Source organism: Lynx rufus, unplaced genomic scaffold (genome assembly GCF_022079265.1).
Source record: "Lynx rufus isolate CCGP_SWC_20201006 ecotype Redwood Valley unplaced genomic scaffold, mLynRuf1.p SCAF_19, whole genome shotgun sequence".
Lineage (NCBI taxonomy): Eukaryota > Metazoa > Chordata > Mammalia > Carnivora > Felidae > Lynx > Lynx rufus.
In genome coordinates this window covers 15,950,526-15,976,154 of record NW_025814833.1, presented here as the reverse complement: position 1 = coordinate 15,976,154, position 25,629 = coordinate 15,950,526, and the positions used below count along the sequence as shown (strand labels likewise).

Below are 25,629 nucleotides of genomic sequence, written 5' to 3'. Positions count from 1 at the left end.
GGTAAGGAACAACCCAAGTGTCCATTGATAGATGACTGGTTAAAGAAGATGTGATAGATACACACACACACACACACACACACACACACACACACACAAGAATATTACTCAGCCAAAAAAAGGTTGAGCTATTGCCATTTGTGACAATGGATGGATGTAGGGTGTATTATGTGGAGTGAAATAAGTCAGACAGAGAAAGACAAATATCCTATGATTAAACCTATATGTGGATACTGAAACAAACAAACAAAAAAAACAAATGAATAAATGACCAAAAAGTAGAAACAGACCCATAAAATACAAACAGCATACTGTGGGTTGCCAGAGGGGAGGAAGGTTGGGAGGATGGGCAAAATGGGTGAAGGGGAGTTATAGATACAACCTTCTGGTTATGGAATGAATAAGTCACAGGGATGAAAGGTACAGCACAGGGAACATAGTCAATGGTACTGTAATAGTGTTGTATGGTGACAGGTGATAGCTATATTTATGGTGAGAACAGTGTAACATATAGACTTGTTGAATCATTATGATGTACACCTGAAACTAACATAACATTCTGTTTCAACCATAACTCAATAAAAAGATTTCAATAAAAAATATTTTTAAATGAAAAATTCCCTAAAAGCAAAACAAATGGACAAAACAAAACAAAAACAAACTCATAAATACACAGAACAAACTGGTGGTTACCAGAGGACAGGGCCTTGGGGGAATGGGCCAAACAGGTGAAGGGGGTTAAGAGGTACAAACATCCAGTTATAAAACAAGTCACAGGGATGAAAATTACACCACAGGAAATATAGTCAATAATATTGTAATAACTATGTATGGTGCCAGATGGTAACTAGACTTATTGTGGTGAGCATTTCATAATATATATAAATGTTGAATCATTAAGTTGTACAACTGAAATGAATACAATATTGTATGTCAACTATACATCAATAAAAAAAATGTTCCCTTGAATTATCTCATTCTACAGAATATCACAAGAATACATCACAGAATGCTAAATCTTATGGAACACAAACTAATTCACAGAGCAGTTAAGAAAGTGAACAAGATCTCTTCTCATGCTAGACCATTTTGAGAAGGCATCATGGAGAAGTGGGGTAGAAACTGGACCTTAAAGTACAGGCAGGATTTGAAGGTAAGGAAACAGTGTCCCAGAACTAGAGGAAATCATTGAGGAAGTGAATATTGGGAAAGAAGTGGAAAACAATGATCAAGTCAAGTCAGCCTAGATTAAGCAGGGGGTAGCTATCAAGAGTCATGAGAAATAAAATTGGAAGGCTGTGGGGATATATTTTGTATAGACGTTGTTTGTGTGACTTATCATACATATCTGCCCAAAACCACACATACACATGGAGGGGGCTTAGTTGGGTTATATTCTGTACCTAGCCTTGGGATTAGAACTGGCCCTTCTGTTCCTGCCTCACCTCCTTGAGCCAGACCAGGCTGGCCCCCTGGAATGGATCAGGGAAGAAAGAGGAATAAGCAGATGCCCAGGCTCCTGAGACTGTGAGCTACAATAAGAGAAACAGAAAAACCAGCTCGCTCGGGACTGCACATTGGCAAACTTAATGACTAACCAGAGATCACACACAGGTAGTGCATATATTGCCCTGGAGGCAATAGCTAGTTGGAAGTCTCACCTGAGGGAAGGACATTCAGCCCAGGACTCTGAATGGGGACTCCAACCGGGCTGGTCACTGTGAGGCTTCCCCAGCCAGAAGGGTGGGTGTTGTAAGTACCCAATTTGATGTATTAAGCCTTCTTTGTTCTTCTGTATACTTCCCTCCCTATTTGTTTACTATAATTGTTTAATTCCTTATATTCCCTTTCCCTTGTAATTAAAAAGTTTTCCTCCACTAAACTGAATGGATCTATGGTGAAATACTATTATTCAGAACAGGATACAAGGTCATGGGAAGCCTTAGAACCAGATAAAGGTCCTCATTTAGTTTTTGTAGTCACTGGGAATCTCCATATGTTGAAAAGGTGAGTGGAACAGTGAAAAGGGTATACTGGTCTGGCACTGATATGCAGGGTATTTGTTATTGGTGCATGGCCTTCAAAGTTAAAATGCCGATTTTTTTCATCTTATTACGTGTGAGGCCATGGACAAGATATGTAACCTCTCTGAGACGCAGGATTCTTAATCTCTAAAATGTGCATAGTAATATATACTCCATCAGGTTGTTAGGAGAATCAAATGAGATAATCTACATGAAGTGCATTAGTATACTGCCTATCACACACTATACAATAAACAGTGGCAATTTCTGCTAATAACCATCATTACCTTTCCCAACAACAAATGGACTATGGAAAGTAATTAGGAAGCTGAGACAGTAATCTAGAAGTAAACTATTATTTAAACCTAGATAAAGTCCGAAATCAGGTCATTTGCTAAGGTCACAAAAGCAGTAACTTCAAATACATTCCAAGGAGAGACTCAACAGGATTTGGGGACAGATAACACATGAAAGTTGAAGAAAAAAGGAATGAGAAAGAAGATTCCAAGGCCTAGGAGCTGTGGGATGACAGAACCACATACAACCAATAAAAATGGAGAAGGAAAGAAGAAAGAGAAGGTTGTTTGGGTGATAGAAAACATAATGAATTTCTTTAGTAAAATATTAATTTTGAGGTGATTGAAATATACCCAAGTGATTATCTCCCCCTCCATTTTGACAACACTGTACTAATGTCCATAAGACAGGACTGGAAAGGTAGAATTGGAAAGTAACTACAATGAGATTGTATTTGAAGCCAGACAGGAGATAAACTTGCCAGGAGAATGAATATTCAAGAAGGAGAATAAGAGGCAAAGACCAAAGTAGCGAGAAACAACCAAAATTATGGAATAAGGTAGAAGGAAAGTGTAGGAAGTGTCAAACAGGTGGGGAGAGAGAATAAGTAGTTACACTACTGTGCAAGGAAAAGAATTCAAATGAATCACAGAAGTGATTCCAAGCTAACACTGGAAGTGTCTTAAAAAAAGATATGCTTATCGGTCTGTAATAATTTATGGTTCACTGGCAATTCAAAATGGAAGTATCACTTAATACATTCATTTATTCAAAAAGCATCTACCAGGGTTCTACAAGGGATGACATTAAGTGATTCAGGAAACAAAATAAAGTACACAAAGTCTGTCCCCACGGTGGGGGTTAAGAGATACATTAATACCTGTATTTACAAATATTTAAATCATAACACCAGAGTTAATTAGTCATTTGAGACAATAGTTGTCACAAGGTAATATGTAACTATGTGTCAGCTAACTGCTAACAGTTCAGACAAGAAAATAATTGGATCTAGAGTGATCAAGAAAGGCTTCCTGGACGAGGTGAACTTTGGGATTTTTTTAACCACGATTTATAAACAAAAATTGAAACAAAACTCTGATACTTTAAACCATTAATCTTTGCTATAAAATTTATCTAGAAGGGTCTGTCCTGAATATTGATCACCTGTGAGTCTACAGAACGAGAAGCCTCTCCAAATTGATGTTCCTACAACTTTCTCAATATGGTAGGGATCTTCCTGAGCAGTTTAGGAACTCTAATTAGAATCTTACAACTGTTATGAATGCAATGTCCCAAGTCCTAGAAAACACACTAGGAAGAAAATCTTCATAAATAGAAGATGGGCCTTGCCTTTTTCCACCTATTTCCTGAGTTTCATGTTTTTATATACAAGGCAAAGCTAGAAATCATTAAATGTCAAAGGGCGACCAGGGAAATAAAATCATCAGGTAATGACCTGCTGTGGTTGAGGAGCCTTGCATTCAGGGAATGGAAATACATATTGCAAAAAATTAAACACTAATGTAATTTTTTAAATCCTGATCCTCCAGGAGAACTGACAAAGGGAGTGAAGAGGCAGAAAGAAAAGGTCTGGGTTCATTTGGCCTGCAGGAATATCAGCTTTGAATATGCTTTCCTGGTAAAGTCCGATATTACGATGCAGGAAATGGTTTTTAAATTATACATATGTCTCATTCTATACAGCACAGAGCTGCTGACTATGTCTGAAGTAGAAAGGAAAAGTGGCCATGTCCCCAAGAAGGCACTGCCCTTTGAGGAGAATAGGAGGGTTATTGTCCTTTTGCATTTCCCAAAGACAAGCCGGTGAAATTTCCCACAGCAATAACAGGACCACTTTGCAGAAAAAGGAACAGCAGGAAAGTCTGTGCTAACTAGAAGCACTTCACATTAAGGAAACATGATGTGTGATTTCTTTTTCTTTACAAGAGATTAATTGGAGCATTTATTAGATTTGTAAAAGCACTCATTGTTGCAAATGAATAACAAAAAATAATAATAATGGTAAGAAGAAATTTCTTAAAAGCAAAAGACAAAAATGTTCCATGGCAACTAGCCACGTGGAATTCACTTGGGGCAATTACACAAAGTGAAATCTGCAGGTGTAGACAAAAAGGGATAGTGATAGGCTTTATATTTTTCAGTAAATATCACAAACTGTGAAGTAGATGAAGAAGGCTATTCCTTAGGCAAACCAGCAGGGCTCCACAGTCTGGAAAGAAGCTATGCTAACAGCAAAAAGTCAGGTGGACTAAGGGAAAGGAAAGGTCATGGCAAAGACAGAATAAAGGGAAAAATCAGAGCCAAGACCAAATTGGTGAAGGGCGTCAAGAGAGCTAAATTCATAGATAGGTGGAATTTCCTAAGTATTATTACGAAGCCCCCATTCCTCCTTCTTGCTTCCCTTTGGAGGATTCCAGAGCAGGCATTTTGTGACATCTAAGACAACATGTACAAAAAAAAAATATATGGTAAGTTAAAAGGGATATATGTACTCAGGAAATATTTCTGATTTTTAACACTGGTCTTGCAGAACCAATGTCCTGATCTTTACATGCAAACTGAGATCAATGGTGGGGATTTCAAACCAGATAATAATGGCCAAAAGCAGAAAGGCTAAATTAGAATAATACAAATCTCTCACACCAGAGACAAAGAACTGAGTGTTTGTGGGGAGCAGTGGGAGGGTCTGCAGTCCCAGATTATAAATCTCTGTCGCTGAATCACCCAACTGGTGAGTTTTAGCTTCTTTGCCCAAAGTCTCTTTTAATATCCAGACTATTACAATCTTGTAGAATTCCTTGAGAAGGTTAGAAAAAGCTTTAATATTTGAAAACTTGCTTCTGCTGGAATTTATACATTTTATAGTTGCCTGCCTATCAATATCTGAGCTTCCACACAGGAGTTTAGGGTAGGTCAACTTCTTTATTCACAGAACAAGCCAGTTTGAACTAGCATCTACTATGTTCACAGTACTGTGAAAGAATATAAAGGAAATTGGGGCGCCTGGGTGGCGCAGTCGGTTAAGCGTCCGACTTCAGCCAGGTCACGATCTCGCGGTCCGTGAGTTCGAGCCCCGCGTCAGGCTCTGGGCTGATGGCTCGGAGCCTGGAGCCTGTTTCCGATTCTGTGTCTCCCTCTCTCTCTGCCCCTCCCCCGTTCATGCTCTGTCTCTCTCTGTCCCAAAAATAAATAAACGTTGAAAAAAAAAATTAAAAAAAAAAAAAGAATATAAAGGAAATTAAAAACAGAAACAGAATGGTAATAGGAATCATAATATAATGTGTTATTCAGTAAAAAACCACTTCCCATCTGGGGCGCCTGGGTGGCGCAGTCGGTTAGGCGTCCGACTTCAGCCAGGTCACGATCTCGCGGTCCGTGAGTTCGAGCCCCGCGTCGGGCTCTGGGCTGATGGCTCGGAGCCTGGGGCCTGCTTCCGATTCTGTGTCTCCCCCTCTCTCTGCCCCTCCCCCGTTCATGCTCTGTCTCTCTCTGTCTTAAAAATAAATAAACGTTGGAAAAAAAAATTTAAAAAAAAAAACCACTTCCCATCTGAATTTGACCACCCAAAGCCTTTTATTTTTTTAATGTTTATTTATTTTGAGACAGAGAGAGAGAGAGAGAGAGCGCGCGCGAGCTGGGGAGGGACAGAGAGAAAGGGAGAGAGAGAATCCCAAGCAGGTTCCCTTGGGAAGTAGGAAGCTTAATGGACTGAGCCACCCAGGTGCCCCAAGGGCAACATTTCTGAAAAAGTGTTGTATGTAATATTAATTGATGTTTCATGAAAAAGTTTTGTGGTCAATTAAGTTGGCTTAAAGAAGGTTAAAGATAACCAAATGAGCCACCCAGGCGCCCCACCCAAAGCCTTTTCATCCTTCAAGGCCATTGTAGGCTCTGACACACAGCCTGAAAAGTTCCCCAATCCCCACTGTAACAATGGATATAAATGCAAATGATATAATTAGAGGAGGAATCATTTTCAACTGGGGTGATGACAGAATGCTACAGAGATGGCAAGCAGGAGGAATCATCCCATGGAGCATAAAATCTTCTGGGAAAAGAGGTACGTGGGTAGTTTTAAAAACAGAAATTCTAAACTGGTAATTTCTTTGATTTGTTTTTAGTCACACTAATTTACTTGGAAATTTAAAACAACAGTAAAGACATGACATTTTCATGTTTATCAAAGAGGAGCATCGGTTAGAAAATAAAAATCTTTCCCTGGATCGAAGAGATCATATACACTACATTTTCTGAACAAACTAGAATCCTGTTTTCTTACAACTGTTAAGTCGTGTGCCATTTTTGACTAATACCATTTAGAGGAGAAAATATAGGAGGTTGGAGATAACCACATCCTGCCATCAAATAATGACAAGGGGCATCACTAGCACGAGAGGAAGACTTCAGAAAGAATGCTTATATTGACTTTACCTTGGAATTTAACTCTATAAATGAGATCTCAGAGGTGAATTAACAATCATCCAGGCACCAGAAAGACTATCCACAGCAAAACTGATAAATGATTCCTCTGTTGTAAAACAGAGGCCTCAAAAAAGCATGAGCAATTTAGTTAAACTTGTCAAAATGTTTAGTTTTTCCCTCTTCCAGGCATGTAGTTGTACATCCTGCCTTCCTTGTGGCTCCCGGTGATTCCAAATGACCACTTCTGTGCAAAGAGTTGTGAATGGACGTGATACATGCCAATTTTGAACCAGACAACTGTCATTGTAAGAACCTTCAGAAGTCTCTTCGTTGTTCCCTATATTTGCACCTCCATCACCCAAAGTCACAGAGTGAGGGTGATGGCAACACAGAGCAGAAACCCCAAAGGCCTGAAATGGATGTGTAGCATGGGAATCCAGGAAATAAAGCTTTCATGTTTGAAACCACTAAGATTTCAGAGTCCTTTGTTCCTGCAGCATAACCTAGCTTATCCTGACTAATACACCTTGGTTTACTATAATCAACATAGTTTATGTCCCTTAAATTGTTCTGATGCACATTTCAAAGTTTAGAATTTAATTGATACTAGCAATTAACATTCTTCCAACAATAAAATAATAGAGAAGAACAAACTTGTATTTAATTATTGAGACTAGGAAGAGAGAAAAAGAACATGCAAAAAAAATTATATGTATCAGTAAATACAGTAGTTCCAACATAAGAAGAGACAAATTTTGAAACACTTTCAGGTGGCAGAACAGACTCTTACCATCCATTCCTATAAGGGAAATCCATTAGATACAAAGGGAAATGTCTTGAGAAACTAAAATAGTAGACCACACACAAGATGGCACACTAAAAATAGACCATCCTTAAGACAGTAATGGGAATTCCTCAGAGGGGAAAATGAGAGGTAAAGAGAATTCAATAAACACACACACATGAGTCATTCTAAAGCTAACACAGTAACACTTCTTATGTGAAAAGCACTTTATATTACATGAAGCTCTTTCATGTGTATTTCCTCATTTGAGGCTCACAATTACCCAATGAGATGAGCAGGGCAGAGATTATCATCTACATTTCATGGATGAAAATGAATAGGCCCAGGTACATTGTGAATTGTTCAAGATCAAATAGCTAACACACAACAAAGGTGGGTTTAGAACCTATGTGTCTTAACTCCCAGTCTATCCCTTTTGGATATCACATGTATTGCTAATAAAACCCATGCAGTCACTTACTTTATAAAAATCACTCTGCCAGAATCAAAATCATAATGTCAGCTTCCTAAAATCACTTGCGATCTAAGTGTAAGATTTGATTAATTACTATCTGAGAAATAGGTATAATAGCCATTCTGTTCAAAGATGAGACACTTACACCTAAGATTCTGTACACTATGCATTAAACATGCCATCCTGTTCATTCATTTCTCAGCTGATGATGGTTCTGGATGTAAATCAGCACCATGCTTTTTCAGATCCAACAGATGTTTCTGGGTTTTTATTTTTATACTTTTTTTCTCACTTGAGATATTACATAGTGTGAGCAGGCACAGCATGTATGGACAGAGAGCTTAAGCAGGGTATGAAGATTATTACCAAGAGTCCTACAAAATGGGGCTCTCTATAGTATGGGGATATAATTCTTCATTTTCCTTTACACATATACTCTTTGAAGGTGTTTTATCCCACTATTGCCACCTAGATACTAAAAATATTAGACATATAGATGGGTCTTCTTTCCTACACCACGGGTCAGGTACTACCTATAGAGTTCCATATTTTTAGCACTCAGTGAAAGTCTTTACCATAGTGATTGCTATAGAAACTGATTGCATAAATTTAAAAAAATTTTTTTAACGTTTATTTATTTTTGAGACAGGGAGAGACAGCATGAACAGGGGAGGGTCAGAGAGAGAGGGAGACACAGAATCTGAAACAGGCTCCAGGCTCTGAGCTGTCAGCACAGAGCCTGACGCGGGGCTCAAACTCACGGACCGTGAGATCATGACCTGAGCTGAAGTCGGATGCTTAACCGACTGAGCCACCCAGGCGCCCCTGATTGCATAAATTTAAATAGACTCCACAATAGTCCTCACATTGAGGAAGCACTGCCAACATTGCCAACCATTAGGTACTCAAAAATCAGACACAGAGTAGGATAAAACAAGTCACACTGCATGCAGATGCATAAAGAAAATGCAGCTTATTAATTTATTCCATAATTGATCTGATAGTGTGCATAAACTCTCACAAAGTTGATCATTTGATAGAAGAGAAAAATTATCTAGTTTATTCATTTTAGTCTAATCTAATAATTTAAACTCTTAATTCAGTCTTTAAAATGTGCTCTCCATCCTACTGCTCATCCCCAAGATGGCACCTGGGCTTTATGATCGGTTTAATCTGACACCTCAGAAGATTAAGTATAAAAAAAAAAACTATTTGCTAGTATGCTTATATTCCAAACTGAGGCTTGTGAATAACCAATGCAAAAATTTCAAAGAATATCCACCTCTGGCATTACTGAGTTGATGCTGACGATGGACTGGAAAATGGAAAGTAATGATCTCTTTCAGAAAGATCGTTGATTTCTAGTAACATTTCTCTTCCTTCTCCCCATAAGAGAAGGGAGTTGGTGTTTTCCTCTTAGCTCAACTCAAGTGAGAGGGTCCTCAAGGAGAACATTCAGAGAGCTTACTTTGCATCCCCTGCAAATTAGGGGTCACAAGAAGCTAGTGTCTACTTGGAAATCTAAAGGGCAACAGGTTGCAGCTGGCTAGCTGCTCTAAGAATAGAGTGAAGAGAAGATGGCACACTAACACTAGCCTACAGTCTAACAATCTGTCCACATTAACTTTGCATTGTATTGCTTTTAGACATGAAGCTCTTTCCTGTTGCTCCTGTAACAATTACCATAAACTGAGGGCCCTAAACCAAAGTCAGAAGTCTAAAATTAGTTTTACAGGGCTAAAAAAGGTGTTTGCAAAACTGGTTCCTTTGGAAGGCTTAAAGGGAGAATCCATTCTTGTCTATTCGTACTTCTAGAGAGGATGAACATTCCTTGGCTATGGCCACAGCACCTGAATCTCTACTTCCACTGTTACATTGCCTTCTCTGCCCTTTGACCTCTAGCCTCCCTATTATAAGAACCCTTGTAATGATACAGAGAACTCCCTGATAACCCAGGATAATCTCCTCATCTCAAAATCCCTAATCACATCTGCAAAGTCTCTTTTATCAAGTAAGGTACCATATTCACAGGTTCCAGAAGACTGGGACACTAAAATCTTTGGGAAACTATTATTCAACCTACCATAGATCAGAAGTGAGCTTCCTTAAATACTCCATCACAAAAGGGCAATGGGACCTCAGCACAAGTGAATGAAGGGGTTTTTTGTTTTGTTTTATTTGGTTTGGGTTTTTTGTTTTTGTTTTTTAAATCAGAATTAGGAGTTGGTTGAGTGGGAGGGACTTCTTTAATAGCAATCCAGAAGACAAACATTAACTTTGTTAAGGAATCTAGAAGTAGAGATCACCAAATAACTCAAAACAGAATACAGTAACAGAAAAACAAATCAGGAGTAAGGTTTAAACACCTGCCGAATAGGTACATTAAAGTCAAACCACAGAAAGGCCTTTCAGATAAGTCTTTTCTCATTCCTTATGTATCATCCTTCCACCCACCACTTCCCAAAGAGTTCAAAAATGTGGCTCAGAAATTGGGAGAAGGAGGAGCACAACGAGGAGATGTGAAGGTGAAAATATGTTCCTTGTCTACTACAGTTAAGTCTGAAACTGACCATGCTCAGAGATGGAATGAGTTTTAACTTCAAAATGAAGTTCACAATATTGACTAGTACATAGGACTTGGCATTTTAATTACTGAAATGAGACTATTCTTGTGGCCAAATGTGACCAGGGGATTTTTAATTATCCCAGAACTATAGAAGCTTCCAGTACATCACTCAGTGGCAAAGAAAGAACAAACCATGATGCAGGTTTGAGTATGCAGAGAGGGAGATGGAAAGAATACAACTGCTTTATGAACTCAATTCACTGACTTCCACTTTTCCCATGTAACCATTACATAAGCTTATAGCAGGAGAAAATGAGAGGGAAACTCACAATCACTCACAGCTACTTATAACTCTCCTCTGACTTCCTCATTCCTTGGGTCTGTGTGGCAATGGGCCTGCCCACCTGGTGACGGTTCACTCTGTTAGCATTTGCTGGTGAATTCTAAGCTGTTTTCTTTTAGTATAGTCAAGGCCCAATGGTCCTCACTCCTGGTTAGGCTCCACCATAGCACTTGTTAGCACAACGTTTGGCTTAACATTTGGTCCTCAATCCAGACCGGCCACCCCACAATGCTCGTCTAGGTAGCTACTTAACTACCGACATTAAACCCACTCTGGCCAACTTCCCAGCCAGACTCTCAGCTAACTTCCATATACTCCTCCTCCCAGTGGGTTATAAAGGAACTTCTGGTTCCAACTCCACAAAGGAACAGAGAACAACCCTGGAGCAAGGCTAGCTACAAAATCTAGAAGACTGAGTGCAAAATGTAAATGTGGGAACACTTTATTCAAAAATTAAGAATTTCAAGGTGATGAGCAGTCCATTAAGGCAAGTACAGGGCCACCCTAAACAATGGGCCCTTTGTCACTGCCCAGGGGCACTCAATTATTTCTGTCTAACCACACTATACCGCCAGTTTTACATTAGTGTGTCCTTTCCCAAACAAAGAAGTGAAAGGCAATGTAATATCAGGGAAGAACAGGGAGAAGGGAGTTAAAGATATCAGCTAAATGTTCTTAAACTATTATCCTGAGCTTTATATAGCTTTAATAGCTCTTTATAGCTTTTGGGTTTGCAACATGCTTTTATATCTATTACTTCATTTGTTCTTTGTGGCATCTTTGGACAGTGGAAAGCAGGAGTCTCATTTTACATTTGAGGAATTGAAGGCTACAGAAGGTAAAGGATTCATCCCACGAATATACAGTCAAGAAGTCAGAATGAGGGGCACCTGGGTGGCTCAATTGGTTAAGCATCATACTCTTAATTTCAGCTCAGGTCATGATTTTGCAGTTTGTGGGTCTGAGCCCTGTGTCAGTCTCTGTGCACAGCATGGACCCTGCTCAGGATTCTCTCTCTCCCTGCCCCTCCCCCACTCGTATTCACGCTCTTTCTTTCTCTCAAAAAAAAAATAAATAAATAAACTTAAAAAAAAAAAACAATTATACAGAGGCCCACACTGGCCTGTCTCCAAATGTACTAAATTACATACTTTACATTACTTAATCAAAAGAGTCATAAGATTCTTGTTATAAGAAGTAGAAACTAGGCCTGTGTTTCCAAAAGGTCCAAAGTGGATGTCCATGTGATTTGCTAAACTTACTTCCTCTCTCATCACTACTCCTCTGTTTTGCAAGGCCAGTCTCCACCACACCACCAGCCTCCCCCCACCCCACTCCCCCCAACACACAGTGTCACAGAGCAAGTTAGAGACTTAGTCAGCCACAGTTCAACTGCCACTCAGTGTGGATATCAGACATCAGATTAAAAGAGACTAGGGGAACCCCGATTGAATATTGGATGGGGGGAGAAGGAGGTACAGAAAGATATTACTTGTTAATAAATACCCTTTCCACTGAAGAACTGATAACTGAAAATCTCCTGTGAGAGGCTTTCTTTTGGGCTTTGTCAGCTTTTTCACATGCAAATGACTTAGGAGAGGGGCAGGTTAAGTCGTTAAGTTATTCACACTCTACTATGAATTCCTACTTTGGATTCCTTACTAAAAACAAGTTTTGTGAGGATACAGAAAGCATGTGGGGTCTCCAAAGAAGCTAAGGAGATGGACCATCCAGTGAGAAAAATCTCAGAGACCAGAGGACCTACTATATCTACTCCCCAAATATGCTTATTTCTCACATAAATACTGTTGGACCTTTGAAAAACAGGGGCCTTAGCAGCTCTAGCCCCTAAGTAGTCAAAATTCCATATAAAACTTCTGACTCCTCAAAAGCATAACTACTAACAGCCTATTGTTGAACAGAAGTCTTACTAACAACAGTTAATACATATATGTAGGTTATAGGAATGATATACTGTACTCTTAAAGTAAGCCAGAGAAAAAATATTAAAATCATAAAGAAAATACATTTACAATACTGTAAAAAAATCCACATCTAAGTGGACCCACACAGTTCAAACTCATATTGTTCAAAGGTCAACTGTACATCCCAAGTGACAGGAATACAGATATTTAAGAAACTAACCATTCCTGCTGGGAGAATGCGGCTTACCACGCTTTTTCCTCACAATTAATTAATTCCCTTCTGCCTAATTGAAAAGGAATGCTTGTAACCCTGATACCCCTAAATTATTACGGTAATTTTAAGGGCTCTTTCTAGAAGTTCCATTTAGATGTACTCACATTTCTTAAAGGGCCTAAAGCTCTGGAAAGGATCCCACTTCTATGGAGATGGAAAAAAAAATCAATACGGGTTTACAAAATATAAAGTCAAAATTGCACATAAAAGACTCTCTCCAGAACCAAGTTCTTTAGGATAAATGTATACTTAACAAGAAGAGCATTCAGATATCTCTGAGGTAACAGTTGTAGTTTGCTCAGATGCTTAGAAAATTAAAACGGTATGGGCGAAGAACGCCAACTTTCTGATTTACAATGCAGTATCACTGAATTAATAAAACCCTGATATCCCTAGCATTCCAGAAGACTCAACAAAAACGTGATATACAACTAAAACAGGTGAGGAATTTTTTTAAAAGGCTGTAACATTTTAAGCACTCTTCCCTAGAATAACTGTCAGAGTACAAAGCATGTCAGTACAGAACTCATTGAAAAAGATGCTAAAAGGCTCTTTCTCTGCTGTCTGGCAGCCATATTTGACTAACTACCACTCTAGCCCCCAGTTTTTTTTTAAACAACTACTACCTACACAATTCTTTTCCCCAGAAACAATTACCCTTTCTCCTCTCCTGGCACTAATCTCAAGTGTCTGCAGTACATAGTTCAGGGATAAAAGCAATCCAACTCTGCAGGTAAATTCACTATCTCACCAGAAAGAGGCACCTAGGGACAAGCAGATAAGAGAAGTCAGTGTCCTTATCTACAGCAGGAAGTCTTGTAAAGCCACAGATTTCAGAAAACTGCCTGAGCCACACAGTTCCATCCTTTGAGGCCACAGCCCAAGAGCACCTAGTACAAAAATAGACACATTCAGCCATCCCCACCGTTATAGGCCAGACACCCCCAAAGAATGACTGACTCATAATTACCAGTGGAACTTTAAAAACGCAATTTGAGAGCGAAGAGTTAAGATGGTTGCCTGGGAAGTTGAGGTCATTAGTAGTAAGAACCCCTTTTTCTACTATATTCTTTATTCCCCCACTAGGAACATCACCTCCCTGAGAACACAAAGTAAATTTTATTCATTGCACAGGATCTGACACCCAATAGGTAATCAGGAAATCAACTAATGATTATAAAGTCCAGTCTCCGTACCTCTGTGTCTTAGAGTTGACAGCTTCCCACAGCCCCCTTTCATCCAGTGGAAGAAAGAGATGTTTACAGTTTCAAGGTAACTTCAGAGTACTTTCGTTACACGTTCACCTTTGCTTCCACAAATGAACAAAAAATTCTGAGACTGAAGTGGGAACCATGTTTGGATGCTCTCTCCCTCAAAGCACCCTGTCATGGCATCAAGACCTCAGAGGAGGGGCGCCTGGGTGGCTCAGTCGGTTAAGCATCCAACTTCCCCGCAGGTCGTGATCACATGGCTAGTGAGTTCAAGCCCCACGTCAGGCTCTGTGCTGACAGTTCAGAGCCTGGAGCCTGCTTCTGGTTCTGTGTCTCCCCTTTTCTCAACCTCTCTGCTGCTTGCACTCTCTCTCTCTCAAAAATAAACCTTAAAAATGATTAAAAGAAAAAAAGACCTCAGAGGAAAATATGTGCCCAGAGGTCTACAAAGATGCAAAATCCTAGAGGCTCTAAAACTCAGCAAAAATCCATGGAAGCCACAGTGGACCTTACCTTCAAGAGATGATGCAGGCTTGGATGAGGAGTGGGTCAGTGTATGTATGAGGAGTACATCAGTACCAACAAAAGATCAACGTCCTTCCTGCATGTCCTGTTTGGCGCTAGACTCTCAGGACCATAACACAATGTAGGAGGGTAAAGTGATAGGAAAAAGACCAATAATAATTTAGACTGAATTTCCAACCAGCCTGACAAACTGGATGATCAGAATAGATTAAATTTGACTTACAGGAAACACATAAAATATATCTTGTACAACTGAGTTTATGAAATTAAGTTCATGGTCACTATACTACCTTGCCTCCTTTCCTCACACCCACCAGAGATACAGAGCCACAGAGAGTCTCAAAGATACAGGCTCTAGACCCTGAGGAGTTGACCAAGATGCCTCATGCACCTCTGGCAAATTCACAAGAAAAAATACTGAGCTCCAAAAAGCAGTCACTTCAGGCAGGTGAAATCAGCATGCTGAATAGGCAGGTACAATGTGGGCCCTTAATCTTTACCAGTGTGGCTTATGCTTTAGGGTTATACTCACAGTCGTCTCACTCAGGTACTAATGCAAGGGGTAGTGAGTACGCAGGATTCACCAACTGAGTATTAGAAGAAAACAGCTAGATTAACTGAGATACTCCTGAGGTAGAGCTGATTGTAAAACACCCAACTGGGGGACTATGCAGACTTTATACAATCACCTGTATGTTTGCTGCACTCCTGGGTCTGCTACAGAAATCACAGGCAATCAAATTAACACATGTTTTACAATGTGCACCAATGAATTCCCAAGCTTCCAGCACAGCCTGATTAGTATTAACAACAAATCAAGGGAAAGAAGGATTAAGGGATAAACTATTCAGTCACCATGGTATGAATTAAATAGGTTCAGTGGTGACTAAACCCTAGCTTATGTGGTTCCATACAAGCAATACCCTTCTCCCTCCCTCTGGTGATCTCCATCTACCAAACCCTAGCTCCAGCCCTCAACTTCTATGTGAATTCTCAACTACTATGTGGAGGTTATCCACCCAATCAAAGCCTAGCATAAAAACAATATTCTACAGAAGTGCCTGGCTGGCTCAGTCAGTAGAGCATGTGATTCTTGATCTCAGGGTTCTAAGTTTGAGCCCCATGTAATAACAACAACAACAACAACAACAACAAAAGGAATATACTACAAATCACTAACTACTTCAAGCCATGGAAAGTAGGACTTACTAACTGAAAATAAAGCTCCTTAGTCAGAAGGACAGGAGCCTATGTTTCTTTTGTATCATATTAATTAGTGGCTATTAAAACTGAATTTCATGCATAAGCAAAATTTCCACAAAAAGACTCTGAAGATCTGATAAAAGTTTCTAAGTTTTTTTTTTTAGTTTGGCCAAGAAGACATTTTAAAAACAAATAGCAGATCTCTACTTCATATAAAGGTAAACTAGGTATTAAGGACAATCTTTCCCCCAAAACAACCAGGAAACCTGGCATAAATATTTGAACAGTCATCTCTAAGTTGGAGAATTAACAAGGTGGTTAAAACTTGTAGAATAAAGATATAAAAGGAGAAGAAAAACAAGACAGGTGACCTGGACCTTTCATTCTGGAACACACAGCTTAGAAGCTGAAAACTAAATAATACACTTGAAAATCTGAAGAGGTTGTGGGACAAAAACTAAAGTCCAGAGACTACTGTGGAGGAGGGAGTGCATGCTGATAAAAGCTTTAGGTTGAGGCCACAAAGGTTTAAATCCTAGGAATAAGGGATGAATTTATAAATAGACCAAATCACTCAGAATGTATGCCTACTAGTCACTGAAATTGGATTAAGATGATCCAGGACTGTGAGTTCCGATAGCCATCTGTTAGCTAAAAAGAGTGGGGTGGGAGGAGGGGTGCCTAAGGAAGATACTGTCATTTCAGGGCTCAAATGCTTTCTATAGTTTTTTAATGTCTATTTTTAATTAATTTTTTAAATGTTTATTTATTTCTAAAAGAGAGAGAGAGAGAGACAGAATGTGAGTGGGGGAGGGGCAGAGAGCAAGGGAGACACAGAATCTGAAGCAGGCTCCAGGCTCTGAACTGTCAGCATAGAGCCTGACACAGGGCTCCAACCTACAAGCCATGAGATCATGACCTGAGCTGAAGTCGGACGCTTAACCAACTGAGCCACCCAGGCACTCCTTCTACAGTTTTTTATGTACAATATCCATCACTAAATCAAAGAACAGTACACAGATGAGGAAAAAATATAAAAAAATGATAGAGAAAATAAAAAGAAATATCAGAAAATAAAATTAATGGAGGTATCAGACACAGATCTTTTTAATAAGCATGGTGAATATATTCAATGAAATAAAAGAAAAATGCCAAGAATGTGTGGAGAAAACTAGAAAGCATAAAAAATAAAATTTCTAAAACTAAAAATACAGCAACCATAATTATAAATTCATATGATGAATTTAATAGTAAATGACAATATATCTGAAAAGAAATTCAGTAAACTATAAAATAGGTCATTAAAAAATAGGCAAAAAGAACCATGAAGAGACAAAAGAGTGGGAAAAAAATAAAGTAAGTCTCAAGAGGGGAAGAGAAAATAAAGAATAGAGGAGATATGATTGAACACATTCTGAAACTAGAGAAAGACATCAAATAAATGATTCAAAATGCCCTATGAATTTGAAACAGGAAATATAATAATTAAAACCACTCATAGTAAAACTGATGAAAAAAATCTTAAAGGAAATCAGAATACTAAAAACTATGAAATTGTATATATTAAAATGGTTTAAAAAGTTTTATCTCAAGAAATAAAAAAAGAAGAAGAATAGATGATGTCCAGCATGTTAATAATCATATTTGCTGCTTACGTCAACAAAGACAACAAAATCTAGAGAAAAGCAAACAGTAATCTCAAAATGCCAAAAGAAAATAATTATAAACCCAAACCAAAATTGGTTTTTCACCACCCAGACTTACACTGAGGGAAATACTAAAAGGATGCTCTTCAGGAAGAAGGAAAATAATCCCAGATACAAACACAGAAATAAAGGAAGAAAGGAGGAGATGGGAAAGCAGAAATTTGGGGGTAAATCCAGAGGACTATTGACTGTAAACAACAACAATGATAATAATATCTGATTGAGTTTAAAATATTTCTGAATTTAGGAGCACCTGGGTGGCTCAGTCAGTTAAGCATCCGATTTTGGCTCAGGCCATGATCTCACAGTTTGTGAGTTCAAGCCCCACATGGGGCTCTGTGTTGACAGCTCAGAGCCTGGAGCCTGCTTCAGATTCTATGACTCCCTCTCTCTCTGCCCCTCCCATGCTCATGCTCTGTCTCTGTCTCTCAAAAATAAATAAACATTAAAATTAAAAATATATATATTTCTGAATTTGAAACACACAATTCAAACAGCACACAAGTTGGAAAATAATAAATGGAGTTATTGTATTTGAAGGTCAGAAGAAACCATGGATAGATGTTGTAATATCTAGGGTAGCCATTAACAAAATAATTAAAAAGTATATAGTGAGCATGCAAAAGAAAATGGAAAAAATAAAAAATACAAAATGGATAGTAAATCCAAAAGAAGGCAAGATAAGAAAGAAGACAAGAACTTAAAATGGATGGAAGACATTGGATGGATTGAGGAATATAGATTTAAATGAAAATATATGTACTGATTATAGAGAATCTAAACAAACAAGATATTCCAGCTCAACAATTGTCAAACTAAATACAAATATATATGCTTCTTAAAGGAAACACATCTTAAATAGAAGAAAACAGGGGCGCCTGGGTGGCGCAGTCGGTTAAGCATCCGACTTCAGCCAGGTCACAATCTCACGGTCCATGAGTTCGAGCCCCGCATCAGGCTCTGGGCTGATGGCTCAGAGCCTGGAGCCTGTTTCCGATTCTGTGTCTCCCTCTCTCTCTGCCCCTTCCCCGTTCATGCTCTGTCTCTCTCTGTCCCAAAAATAAATAAACGTTGAAAAAAAAATTAAAAAAAAAAAAGAAGAAAACAGAAAGTTGAAAGTAAAAAGATGAAAAAGATATGCCATGCACACTTAAAACAAAAGGAAGCTGACACAGCTAGTCTACTATAATACTATGTAAAACTCAGGGGAGTAAACTTAAAGGAAAGAACTAACGCCAAAGACAGAGAGGGATGCTTCATTACAATAAAGGAGTCAATCCATTAAGAAGATAACACAGTTCTAAACTCATAGGAACCATTAGCATAGCTTCAAAATATGGAAGGAAAATTTCACAGTATTGAAAATGGAAAAAAAGGTGGTCAAAAGGCACAGATTTCCTGTTAGAGAAATAAATAATAGGGATGTAATATATAACAGTATGGCTATAGTTAACACTGCTGAATGGTACATTAAAAGAGTAAACATGAAAAGTTCCAGGTCACAAAAAATATTTCTTTTCCTTTTCTTTTTGTGTATCTACATGAGATAATGGATGTGAACTAAACTTGTGGATTTCACAATATATGTAAGACAAGTCATTATGCTGTACACTGTAAGCTCATACAAATGCTGTATTCTATTATATACCAATAAAACTGGGGGAAAAATATAAAACCACACACACACACACACACACACACACACACACAGAATGAAAATGGACAAATTCACATCCATAGTGGGAAATTTTTAACACAATTATCTCGCTTACTGATAAATAAGAAAACAAATAAAATAGAGACATTATAAATAAAATTGTTAACAAATTACACCTAATTAGTACATATAAACAGCACAACGAACTAAAGAGTTATGTGGAATTTTACAAAATTATACCAAAAATGATCATAAAGCTTTAAATTACATAGAACATGCTCTCTGCCCACAGTGGAATTAATCTAGAAAACAACAAAATGTAACTTTAAAAACCTTTACATGTATTGAAACTAAGCTATACAGTTCAAAATAACCATGGGGCAAAAAAGAAATCTCAGTGAAATCTTTAATATTTTGAACTACATAATAATGAAAATAAGCTATATTAAAAGTTGAGGTTTAGAGAAAAATTTATAATCTTAAATGCATAACTTAGGGAAAAAAAGGCTGAAAAATCAATGATGGAGGTAAAGAGCTAACAAACAATGGCCCACAGGCCAGTCACCTGTTTTTGTTAACATTCTTAGGAAAATACAGTCAAGCTCACTTGTTTAAGTATTGCCTATGGGTGCCTTTGAAATACAATAGAAGAGATGAGTAATTGTGAAAAAGACTGTATTGGTCACAAGCCTAAAATATCGACTATTTGGAGCTTTAAAAAAAGGTGATCTGATCTAGTCATTTCTCTCAAGAAGTTTTAAAAAAAGTCACGAAAATATTAAACAAAAAGAAAATTTAGTTAAAATTGAAAGGAAGCAAAATACATGAATCTGAAATATGCCACTTTAGCATGTGGATTATTTGGGGCTGAGAGCAATCAAGACCACGTACACTCAAAAACTTTTACCTCTCCCTTAACGACCTAAAAGAATTTAGATACGGTCTTTGCCCCCCAGAAAGAGAGCTATTACCAGAGATAACTTTGATATGAATGTCTATCTGTATGTCAAGACAAACATCTAATCACTAAACATATGCTCTTTTTATGCTCCTGTGAATTGCCCTCCTACTCTTTGGAGCAAAGAGCCCCTTTCCCATTGCTTAACTCAGGATGGCATATAAGGCTGTAACTGATTGTCATGAGACATCATATTTTTATGAAGCTCCCATACATACAAAACTAAATTTGTATTTCTCACATTAAACCTGTCTTACATCAATTTAATTATTACACAAGCCAAATAATCTAGAAGTATAGAGGAAAAATTGTTCCTAACCTGCAAAATAGACAGATTTTTACCTAACTTTAAACTATAAAAGGAAGGGTGCCTGGGTGGCTCAGTCGATTAAACATCTGACTCTTGACTTTGGATGAGGTCATGATCTCATGGTCATGGAATCCAGACCCCCACCCCACCCTGGGCATTCAGCCTCCTTAAGATTCTCTCTCTCTCCCTCTGCCTCTCACCCCCCCCCCATGCTCTCTTTCTCAAAATAAAAAAGATTCAAAAAATCTATTAAAGGAATTGAATTTGTAATTATGTTCCCACCAAGAAACCTCCAGGCTCAGGAACCTTTCCTGGAGAACTTTACCAAACATTTAAGGATTCATAAATATATCATATCAGCAATCTTTAACTCTTACACAGCTTACATTTATAAAGAGGGAGCTCTTGGGGCGCCTGGGTGGCGCAGTCGGTTAAGCGTCCGACTTCAGCCAGGTCACGATCTCGCGGTCTGTGAGTTCGAGCCCCGCGTCAGGCTCTGGGCTGATGGCTCGCAGCCTGGAGCCTGTTTCCGATTCTGTGTCTCCCTCTCTCTCTGCCCCTCCCCCGTTCATGCTCTGTCTCTCTCTGTCCCAAAAATAAATTAAAAAAAAAATAATAAAAAAAATAAAAAATAAAAAAAATAAAAAGAGGGAGCTCTTTTCCTCCCTCACTGCTTGAAGCTTGGCCACCATCACGAATAACACACTAACTATCCAGATCAGAAAGTTCAAGACCAACCGACTACATCACCAGAAACAGATGGTCATTGATGTTCTTCACCTCAGAAAGGCAACAGTACCTAAAACAGAATATTCAGGAAAAAACTAACCAAAATGTAGAAGACCACACCAGATATCATCTTTGTATTTGAATCAGAACCCATTTTGGTGGTGGGAAGACAACTGGCTTTGCCATGATTTATGATTCCATGGATGATGCAAAGAAAAATGAACCCAAACATAGACTTTCAAGACATGGCCTGTATGAAAAGAAAAAGAGCTCAAGAAAACAGAGAAAGGAACACAAGAGCAGAATAAAGAAAGTCAGGGGGACTGTGAAAGCCCATGTTGGTGCCAATAAAAAGTAAGCTGGAGATTGGACAACAGGAAGAGTAAAGATTCTGTAGTGACTTTTTCTGCAGAGACTGTGCAGATTTTTCATCAGAGGATTAATAACTAAGAAGTTAAAAAATAATAACAATAAAAAGAGAGAAAAGCTCAATTACCTAATGAAATCACCATACTTTCAGCACCAATACCTGACCAAAACCAAAAATTATGAAAGATGATTATATGCCAATATCATTCAAGAACATAAGTGCAAAACTTTAAACAAAAAGTTACAAACTGAATCCTATATCGTGTAAAATGGACCATGGCAAGTTTATTCCAAGTATAGAAGATCTTTTTTAAGATTGATTTTAGAACTTTACTTACCACATTAACAGAAGAAAGGTTAAAAAAATAACAACCAACCATTTTAGGAAACGTAAAGAAAGCATTTGATAATATCCAGCACATAATTTTGATAAAAACCTCTTGGCAAATTAGGAACAGAAGTAAATATATGATATGATTCGATAAATAGCATCCAAAAGAAAATCATATGTAATGGTGAAATAATGGCCATTTGGTCCCTAAACTAAAAATCAGATAAAGATTTCACTCTCATTTCTATTTCATCATTGCCCTAGAGGTCCTAATGAATGCAATGAGATGGGAGTTAAAATATTATCAATTAAATTATTAATTTAATAGGTCCGTAAACAACAATCAATTGTATTTTATTCTAGGAGAAAGCAAATTGGGAAAGAAAACTTATATTGTTTATAAATAACATCAGCATAATAATATTGAAGAACAAATTTGAGAAAAGTTGTGTAAAGTCTCTATACTGAAAATTAAAATATATTGATGGCAAAAATTAAAGAAAACATAAGGAGATTGAGAGATCTATTATGTTCATGGACTGTGAAACTTCAAAATATCAATTCTACAGATCCATAGGCAGAAGACTTACATCATCTACTCTGTTTAGGGGCACCTGGGTGGCTCAGTCAGTTATGCAACTCCTGGTTTTAGCTCAGGTCATAATCTCACAATTCATGGGTTTGAGCTGGCAGCATGGAGCCTGCTTGAGATATTCATTCTCTCTCTCTCTCTCTCTCTCTCTCTCTCTCTCTCTCTCTCTGTCCCACCCTTGCTCATGCTGTCTCTGTCTCTCTCAAAATAAATTTTAAAAACTTAAAAAAATTTAATTAAAAAACAGTAAGGACTTACTGTATTTAAAGATACAATTCTTAAGTCATGTGGTTATCGGAACAATAGACAAATCAATAGATAGAATAAAAAGTCCAGAAACAGACCCATACAATATATGGTAAATTGATTTTCAAAAAGGCACCAAAACAATTCAATTAGGGAAAAGAAAGGCTTTTCAACATCTAAGAATTACAGGACAATTGTGTTTTTAATATGAACCCTTCATCCAATAGTACTGGAACAACTGGATATTCATAGCCAACATCCCCACAAAAAGAATCTAGACGCAAACATTACACCCTTCACAAAATTTAATTCAAACTGCATCACAGAACTAAATGCAAAATAAAAAATTATAAAATGTGTACATCATAGGAGAAATCTAGACGACTTTGACTGTGGTGATAGATATTGAATAACACCGAAGGCACAATCCATGAAAGAAAGAAGGGAGAAGCTAGACTTCAGCAACATTAAAAACTTCTGCTCTGTGAAAGTCAATGTCAAGTGAATGAGAAAACAAGCCATAGACTAGGAGAAAATATTTGCAAAATACATATCTGACAATGAACTGTTATCCAGAATATTCCAGAAACTCCTAAAACTCAACAATGAGAAAACAATCTGATTAAAAAACTAGCCAGGGGCGCCTGGGTGGCTTGGTCGGTTAAGTGGCCGACTTCGGCTCAGGTCATGATCTCGCGGTCCGTGAGTTCGAGCCCCGCGTCAGGCTCTGTGCTGACAGCTCAGAGCCTGGAGCCTGTTTCAGATTCTGTGTCTCCCTCTCTCTGACCCTCCCCCGTTCATGCTCTGTCTCTCTCTGTCTCAAAAATAAATAAACGTTAAAAAAAAAAAACTAGCCAAACACTGTGCAGACATTCCACCAAAGAAAATATACAGTTGGCAAACAAGAACACGAACAGATGCTCAACATGATATGCCATCAGGGAATTACAGATTAAAACACTGAGATTCCACTACACACCTATTAGAATGGCCAATGTCTGGAACGTTGACAACACCAAATGTTGGCAAAGATGAAGAGCAACATTAATTCTCATTCACTATTGATAGCAATGCAAAATGGAATGCCCACATAGTAACATACTTTGCAGTCCTACAAAACTAAACATACTCTTACCATATGATCCATCAAATGCATTCCTTGATGTTTGCCCAAAAGAGTAGAAAAATTAGGTCCACACAAAACATTACATACAGATGTTTATAGCAGCTTTATCGGTAATTGACAAAATGTAGAAGCAACTAAGATGTCCTTCAGTAGGTGAACAAATAAATGTGGTGCATCCGGACAATGGAATATTATTTGACACTAAAAATAAATTAGTTATCATGCTATGAAAAAACATGGAGGAACCTTAAATGCATATTACTAAGTGAAAGAAGCTTATCTGAAAAGGCTACATACACTGTGATTTCAACTATATATGACATCCTAAAAAAGACAAAACTTTGAACACTTTCTACTGAAAGATCAGTGGTTTCCAGTTAAGGAAAGAGGGAAGGATGATTATACAGAGGATTTTTGGCAAAGTAAAACCATTCAGCATATGAAAATGGTGGATTTGGGGGCACCTGGGTGGTTCAGTCGGTTAAGCGTCCGACTCTGGATCTCAGGTCAGGTTGTGATCTCATGGTTTGTGAGCTCAAGCCCCGCATTGGGCTCTGCACTGACAGTGCAGAGCCTGCTTGGGATTCTCTCTCTCCCTGTCTCTATCCCTCCTCAACTGTACTTTAAAAAATAAATAAACTGAACTTTAAAAAATAAATAAAATGGTGGATTTGTGTCATTATAAATCTGTCAAAACTCATAAAATATACAACACCAAGAATGAAACCTAATGTAAACTATGTACCTTGGGTAATAATGATTTATCAATGTAAGTTCATCAATTGTAACAAATGTGCCACCCTGGTGTAGTCTGTTTCTGATAATGGAGGAGTTGGTGATATGAGGGGGCAGGGGTTCTTTCCACCCAATTTTGCTATGAATCTAAACCTGCTTGAGAAAAATAAAATCTATTAAATTGTGGGGGAGAAAGAAGCTTGCTCTCTACCTGACACTGGACACAGAATTTGGAGTGTTATAGTAGTGGAGCAGGCAGTGGTCAGGTGAACAGGTAGTACTTCCTGCTCAATTTTGCTGTAAATCTAAAACTTCTCTTAGAAAAAAAACTACTAAACAAAACAAACAAAGAAAAAAAAAAGATGGGTCATAGGTGGAGATCAAGGGTGCATTTTACAGAGATGAGCACTGAATAATGTAGAGAAGTGTTGAATCATATCGTACACCTGAAACTAATGTTAACACTGTATTTTAATTATAACTGCATAAACATTTTTTAGAAATTATTAATATTGAAAGAAAATAAACATTGATTTCTACATCCCAATATACACAAAAATTTAATTGATGGATAATAGATCTAAGCATGAAAGCTAAAACTGTAAAGCTTTTAGAAATATGCACAGGTAAATGTCTTCATTACCTTTGGTGAACACATTTTCATAGGTGGAACACAGAAATACTAAACATAAAAGAAATTGATGGAGGCGCCTGGGTGGCTCAGTCGGTTGAGCATCTGACTCGATTTCAGCTCAGGTCATGATTTCATGGTTCATAGGATCAAGACCCACATTGGGCTC

At 38.0% G+C, this 25,629-nt stretch overlaps 1 pseudogene; it reads left to right on the top strand.

Moving 5' to 3' along the window:
- The first annotated feature begins 1,102 nt into the window (after positions 1-1,102).
- On the top strand, positions 1,103-21,788 carry LOC124513764 (40S ribosomal protein S24-like; annotated as a pseudogene).
- Positions 21,789-25,629: the final 3,841 nt, after the last annotated feature.